This window comes from Magnolia sinica, chromosome 18 (genome assembly GCF_029962835.1).
Source record: "Magnolia sinica isolate HGM2019 chromosome 18, MsV1, whole genome shotgun sequence".
NCBI classification, from domain to species: Eukaryota; Viridiplantae; Streptophyta; class Magnoliopsida; order Magnoliales; family Magnoliaceae; genus Magnolia; species Magnolia sinica.
In genome coordinates, this window is record NC_080590.1 from 12509514 (window position 1) to 12518071 (window position 8558).

An 8558-nucleotide genomic window follows, 5' to 3' on the forward strand; every position below is an offset into this window, starting at 1 on the left:
CCATCAATCATAGTAATTATGACATCTCTCATCCCTACAATTTTACACGTGCTATCATTACATATGTAAACTGTGCTGCTATCACATGACAGATATGTGTAGTAACAATCTCTGTATGGAGTCATATTCAACGAAGCGCCCAAATCCAAGATCTGTTTATGGCTCAGATTCTCTCGTAGAATCACTGCAGACAACACTTTCCCGTTCTCGGATGAATAATCTTTCTCAACTATATTTCTTTAGAAACTCTTTGAATCTGATGCTTGATCATGCTAATAAGGTTTGTGATTTTTCTGATTAGGTTTCTGGAGTCTACAATTTTTACACTAGTGGCCCATTTTTTTCACAATTTCAAAACTTACATGTTTCTACCCTTTTGACTTGGATCTCATCTGATCTCTCCCACCGATATCCTTCTCTGTCGATCTTTCTCTGACCATCATAGCATCACCAACAGATTCTCCATAATGAGATCTGGATTGTTGATGAGATTCATAATTAAACCATCCCATGAATATGGCATCGAACAGAGCAGATCTGCAACCTTTTCTTTATCGTCAATCTTGACATCGACCGCCACCAATCTATTAATCAGGGTGTTAAACCCTTTAAAGTTTTCTTATAAAGAAGATCATTCATTCATCTTCAAGTTGTACAATTGTCATTGAAGAAATTAATATCTTATTCGACATCGATTTCTCTTCATATAGGTTTCGCAATATCCCACAAACCTTTTGTGGTGGTTTGATCGAACACATTAAACAAGACCGAATCATCTAGTGCAAGAAGAAAACCCGCTGTGCGTAATTGATTTTTCTCTTTAAATATCTTGTCTTTTATCTCTTCAGGCTTCTATTCTTTTCCTTAAATTGCAATTGCACATCCTTCATTTACTAAGATCGCTTTCATCTTTAGCTTCCATAACACGTAATTGGATATGTCAAACTTCAGCACCTCGAATCTACTAGAACTCGATCCAGTTATTTGAAACACAATTGTAAAAAAACAAACGTCTATACCAATTTTATGTTAAAAGGTTTCTCAACATTTAGCTCTAATACGAATTGTTACGGAAAAATACTCCCATATGATTAATGTAGGCAAAGCCAAAACACAAAAGAAAAGTGTTAAACAAAAGTCAAAAGGGTCAACAAAAAAAAAAAAAAAAAAAGACATAAGAATTTACATGGTTTGACAATGTGCCAATTTCACGGAACACCAATACAGAATTTTTTTCTTCACTATAAACAAAAGAAATGAAAATATAAAACTTACATCTCTCCCACCTACACAATAAATTTACAAAAAATAACTATCGTAGAATTAGACTATTTCTCTTTATCTATGTCCTTCCTTTATCTCCTTATATGGACTTACACCACACATCCGTGAGAATGCAGGTGCATAGACAGGAGAAATAGAAATTCGCTTTTTGTTCTTCATTACGTAGCCGCGGGAAGAAGTCAGTCTCCCCAAGGAGACGTGGTACATGAGTGGAGGACGTATCCTGTTTAGCTAGGAGACGTCTGGCACTTCACGGACTCCACATTTCACACACCGAAGCACATCGTCGGGTGGAGGAACATGTAATTCCTCTGATGGCAAAGGAAAGCAGCTTGCCTGATAGGGGCAACCAGGTGACTACGGCTAGCCCATCTTTTCTTCTTTCTTTTTTTGTCTTTTAAAGGCTAGCCCACCTTAACTGGCTTGAAAAGCCATGGATGATTTGGCAAGGCTGTATTGCTCTTGATTGGTCATTGGAGTTGTCCTGATTACATACCCGACATTTCTAGGCACTTAAAAAATTAAAATTTAAATTTAAATTTAAAAAAATAAAAATAAAAAAAAAATTTAAAAAAGGATGAGACTGGGAAATATCTCAACGTACAATGTTTGTTGGTTTTTACGGTAGCAAAAGCGACGAAATTTCAAGGTGGCCCCATCATTGCCACTGGATTACATTTATTTGTATTCTTCTGAGACGTTTTTAATCTTGTGGGTCCCAAGCTTTGAAGGGTCTTGTTTTTTATGGTAGGTTTTAATGGGTTTTTTATTTTTATTTTTTATTTTTTTGGTTTCCCCTAACTAGGACGGACTCTCTACGAAGTTCTAAAAAACGTCAGGTACCAACGTTTAAATGGATTTTGTTGGTAACTAGAAAGATTTTTTTAGCAAGGTTTTGTGACACCAAGCGAGCTACATGTGGCATAGATGCACACTAATTTTGGACCGTCCAAATTGTGGAGCCTACTGTAGATGGAACCTGGCCAAAATATCTCACTGTTTGGATGATCTTAACTGCCTGATTTTGTGCATTAGAGTTGGAGAGCTGTTTATTTTTAACCATCCTTTTGATGATCACCAAGTGGATGGTTAAGGTCGTAGAATCAGTGTAATTTCTCGGCCATGCTCCATCCACGTTGGACTAGAACCCCATAATTTGGATGGTCTGGATTTGGCATGAATATATGCCATTCGCATGGTGGATGACTTACCGTGGCATGAGAGTGGTGCAGCTAGCCTAAAGTGTGAAAGAATGTGTTAAATTTCCATATATACATTGATACACAAACTTTTAGGGTAGCTGATTGTTTGACATGATATCAAAGTAGGATACACACACACACACTAATAACAAAGGAATAAACTGCCTTGAGGCCAATGGTCTGGTCTGATTTGTCGGTTGAAACCGGACATTTATCAATTGCCCGAACCTAGCCCAATCAAGGCAATGGCTTGGACCTTCGCCCTGGAGCAAGTTTGGGCGCCTAGGCCACTTGGCCCTACAGTTGCCGACTGGGCTTTTGCAAACCATAGGTTTTATGGTACAAATGAGGTGTCCTAATGGGTGGAAACTGGACCATCCATGCCCAGGCCCAGCCTTCTTTGGTCTGAGTCTCAAGCCCAATGTCCGGTGCCCTGCCTGAGTTTTAAGCTTGACATTAACTAAGATGGACCTGGGCTGCAACTATCAAAACGCCCAAGTAGTAAGGAGCAATGACTTCGCTCTGGGGCTGATCTGGCCCTACATCAGATCTCTAGACTCAGGTCCTTATTTCCTGGGATAGGCCCGGCTCAGGTGCTTATCTCATGAGTTGGATACGTACGTTTTTTAGCCCAGCCCATTTCCCACTATATGTGCGCATTGTATCATTTCATATATTTATGCATCCAAGCAATGAAAAAGGCAGGTTTCAATCTACAAGCCACCAGTTCATCGTGACGGTTGATAACCCAATCAGGGTGGTAATCTAGATCGTACATCTGGTGGAAAATCCCTCGATGTCTGATCAGGGTCTTCAAATAGAACAGTAAAATAAGAAACGTGGTTAACCATGATTGATCAATTGGTGCAGTTTTGTATTAGGGTCCATCCAGATGGACAGTCGGAGATTTCACCAGTAGCACATCACTAATATGGTAGGGTGAGTGAGAATTACCCAAGACCGTTCGTTAAATGTAAGGAAGGTTTCAAATTGGCCCGTTTGAGACAAGGCCAACATCTGATCCCAGTTGTCAGCTTTCACAAAGAATCAAGCCCAGACTCAGCCCAATGAATTACAAGGCCCGAAAAGTCTATCCATGATACTCAGTCTCAACAAAACGTAATGCGAGGCAAACTTGGGCCAGTGGCCATGAGTTCAGTAGCGACTAGTACCGAAGGTGGTCCATGCCAGATCCTGGCCCACCTTGAAACCGGCTGGATTTTGGCCTAAGTTACAGGCCCACAGAGGACTTAGGACCATGGCTTTTTCACCCAATGACTCATTCAAACTTGTTTGGCTTTGAGCCAAGTTACAACCAGTTTGGCCCAGGTTGACGACTCATGCTACCGACCTGAACTGAGTCGACTTGGCTAAGTTGGATCAGATGAGTCATCAAACCATGCCCTGGATTGAGTTTTGAGGCCCAATAACTTCCAGAAATTAAGGACGCTGGCCCAGTGAAACTGAACTGGGGCAGGCAGGGATCAAGACACATATACGGGCCCTGGATAGACCTTGGCTCCGGAGGCCCGCCAGGCCCAAATTTGATACTCTGGCTGCGTGCGGTTGATACGCAGGCACTCAGAAATAGAACATATATAATAGCTCAGATTGTGGAACCCACTATCCGTAAAGTTATAATCCAAAAATCCGATTGGTTGAACAATCTTGACCTCTGATTCGTGGACACTTGTTGAAATAAGACCATTGGATATTTTTCACTTCGACCATGTATACAATTTCTAAGTGCCGGAGTATCATCCATCACACTCCACCGGAGCATCAAAGCTTCTCTGGGAAGGGCCAAGCATTGCTGAAATTGGATATTTACAAAGTTATATTCGACGAAAATACGGCGAATATATATGCATCTGTGATACAACATGTGTGGGTCAATCACACCGTATAGCCCGGTGCGGTGCATATATTATACATGCTCCATAAATGGTTGGATCGTATAATCAGAACGTCCAAGTTCCTGGTATGGCCCATCCTTACAGTGTGACCATAGGAACAGTGCTCATTCAAAGTATTGCCCAACGAAATGGACGGTTCCAATCATCCGATCATCTCTACGGATGGCCCATGGGACGACTCATAAATGAACTCGGCACAAAACTAGGACTCATTTGATACTCTGGCAGTGTGATGCTCCATGCGCAAGCGCGCGAAATTGTATTAAGTGGCATAAATGTAGCTCGAGAATTAAACCACCGAAATAAGGGAGCCCAACATAGCCCCTGGTAATATTGATTAGACAATCCCGACCTGGTACCCATGGATATTTTGTTTGATGAATTTGGACCATTGACTAAGTTCCATTTAGTTGTCCATTAGATAGCTCCTACTGCAGCCAGATGTGGTCATAGCAATGGACAACTTAAATGCACCAACTTTAAAAGTCTGTATTTTTCTTAAATATAATTTTGATTAAAGTAATTCAAAAGCCAAAATAAGGTTTGACGGGTCCAGTTCCAAGATTAAATAAATAAAAAGAAAAACCTAAACTCAAATATGGTTGATTCTTTTACGTTTTGGAACTGCCTAAAAAATCACCAATTTCAGTTAAATGGTACTTTAAGAATTTTAATAATTTTTTATAGAACTTTGAATAGGATAAAATTTTGTGGGATGAAAGTATATTTGACAATGAATTAACAAAAAAAAAAAAAATTATGAAAATAATTAGCCAATTAGAAGTGTCAAAAAAGTAATAAGAAACAGACCTGTTCAAGCTAAAAAAAATTATAACTACAAGTGGCTGATGAAAAGGCAAATTGCCGATGAACTGGGAATCACCCAATCGGTTTGGGTTGGACTCACCCACAACCAAAGAAGATTCACTCAACACTCTCTTTGAAAATTTTGCAGGAAAAAAAAATATATATTAATTAATTCAAAGATTGAATTCTATTTTTCATTACAACCTTGGGTTCCCAAATGCATGTTAAATCTTTCTAATACAAAATATAAATTTCTAAGCCACGTGAAAACACATTTTAAAGACATATTTTTAAAAAATTTCCTATCTTGTGCATGTAACATGGTCCCAAATTCATGCATCATAAATGTTTTTAGATTAAAAATAATGGACTGCATACCAAAAGCGTGGGCTGAGCTTTTTCCTTGAATTGGCCATGCATCACAATCAAACAGCTGCGACCATCTTCGGTAAACTTCTATGATGTGATGATACATCTAAAATGTGGCCCACACCCACGTATACAATGTCTGTGTGCATACGCATGGAGTACTAATTGCCTCTATTGCGACTCAAGATCTCAGCACACATTAGGGCTGAAAGTTGGGCGGGTTCAACCCGACTGACCTGACATTGGGTTGGGATGTATCAGGTTTGGTTTCGGGCTTGGGCCATGCAAACACCAACCCGATAAAACTTGGGTTGGGCTCATGTTACCCCAACCTGAACCCGATCAATATATGAGTTCCTTAGAAATTAATTATAATTGAGTGCAGATCATATGTGTTGAAGGCACATGAATTTCTAATGCCATTGGGTTTCATTAGTCCACGCCATTTTCAATTACTCAAGCTAACAAGATATGCCGGATTTCTCTCTTCCAAATAGATTGCTTGATACGCAATATGACTTTTAAAAGAGTAATTGTCTTATATATTAGCTTGTTTGTTTAGAAAAAATATTATTTTTTTTTACGATAAATAAATACATATATAATTAATAAAATTATAGGTACAAAAAATAAGACCCATATTGAAAATATAATAGGCTAATATAATAATGAAAATATTAGCATATATCTACCCAGCCAACCTGACCGGCCCGCTTGGGTTGGGCTTGGGTTGAGAATTCCCAACCCGAGGTTGGGTTGGGTTGGGTTGGGTTGGGTTAGGGTTGAGGTATAGGTATTGGGCTTAGGTTGGCCTAAACCCAACTCGCCGACTTTCAGCCCTAGCACACATGCCAGAGGCACTTTCATTATCGGGACCCTCAATGTTCTGGTTTACATCCTTTGCAGGACACGGTTAAAAAATTATACTGATCGAATGACTCTGACAGTTATTATGATAGATGAATTGGGAACGCTAAGAAGAATTTTTAATGGTTCACAATCATCTCCAGAAATCTTAGTCAGGATCATCACTGATGGGTAGTTTGGGGTTTTAGCTTATTAGTCGGAAGTAAAGATAACATGGACGGTTCAAATCATAGGACTATCTCGTCCTGTGGGCCCCAACTGAGGCCAGGCACGCTGGGATCAACATTTTTAGGGAGCCCGTGCAACAAAAAGCTCTACGGGGCTCATCGTGACTTGTATGTGACATCTACACCGTCCATCATGCATCAGCTCATGTTAATACTTAAAACACAAAAGTAAGGGAAGGCCGATCTAAAAATTAAGTGGGCCATACCACAGCGAAAAGTGTGGATGTGGATGCCCACCATTCAAACCTTCTTGGGCCCACTAAAAGTATGGATCATGATGTATTTAGTTTTTCACTTGTCCTTTGAGAATAACCTTATGAACGGTCTGGATGGCATATAAACATCATAGTGGGCCCACGAAAGTTCCAATGGCAGCTCCCCATCCCTACTGTTCCCTATAGTGTAGCCGAATTGAGATTTTTATCAGTGTGATTTTTGGGCTCGCGTCCCAACATGATCTGGCACAACTGATGGATGGAGTGGATATTAGAAAAACATCACGGTAGGCGCCACAGAAGTTGTCGCTTGGGATTCCTACAAAGTCATTGGAAATTCGCGTTCCTTTTCTCCAATATAAAGCGGACGCGACTCTTCGTTCGGAATGCTACGATGAAAAGCAGCAGTCCTTTCTAAATCTATAACCGCCTTCCCAGAGAGAGAGAGAGAGAATGGCGAAAAGATATGCAATCCTGCAGAAAAAGCTAGAAGAACTGGAATCGGATCTCAGCAAGTTTTTCAAAGATGACACAACAGAGACAGGCTTACCATACAACAACCACTTTCTCTGTTACGAAGACATCCAAAATAAATTCATATTCCTAAAGAGATTCCTTTCGATAGAGATGAAGTCACACCCTCAGAAGCCCCACCACTTGCACCACATAGATCAACGGCTAACCGCGCTCGAGTCCGTCTTCCTCAACCAGGTCCATCTCCCAACCTCGTCCCCAGACGGTCTTGATGCCCTTTCTACGTGTTCATGCACGTACTCATGCCTTAACGAAGATAGCGGGACGTCGCAGTTCGACGAGGAAGAGGAGAAAGAATACCCAGAAGCCTTTCCTTTTGAGGAATTCAAGGAAACCAGCGCAGAGGAAGAAGAAGAAGAAGAAGACCCAGAAACCTTTTCTTGGCAGGAATTCGAGGAAGCAGCAGCAGCGTCAGAGGCGGCATTGCAGCCAACAGCGGTAGTTGTTTCTCTCGAGAGAGAGGAGAAGAAGAGGAGGTTTTGGGTTGGTAAGGCTGGAAGGGTGGTGGGTGCAGTGGTGCTTGCTGTGGTGGTGTGGATAGCGACTGCTGCTGGATTTTCTGGTGGGGCCCACTATCATGGGGAGAACGATTTCCTCGTCCCCACTTGATGGATCTTGGGGGAAGGTATCATATGATATACACCGGTCGTCAGTTCCGACTAGTAGAGTGGAGTGGAGCCCATGGTTAGTTAATACGGACCCGAATACCCGTCTTTGGAATATTCAATTCGGAGATACTGTCGGCATGACCCATTGGAGTTTTGGAAACCCGCGTATGATGTGCAAAGACGAGTATCATATATTTCCCTTTCTTTTGAGAGTTTTGCGAGACATTGAAGATAAAGACTCTTATGATTTTCTTTAAAAAAATATATAATTATTATAAGAAAAAAAAAAAATTGTTGGGGGTGTGTTTGCATGACCATTGAAACTTTAATTGTTTATGAGCTTGCACGTTTTGGAAACGTTTTATGTGATGTCACGTGTTTCAAGAATAAAAAAATTCAGACAGTTCTTATTAGAAAATTAGACCAAATACAGATATTTAAACAAAAGAGGTTTGCTAATTCCCGCTCATACGGGGCCGCACACTCCCTGCTACAGCATACATGCAACTATGAGGGGAAAAAAAAAAGG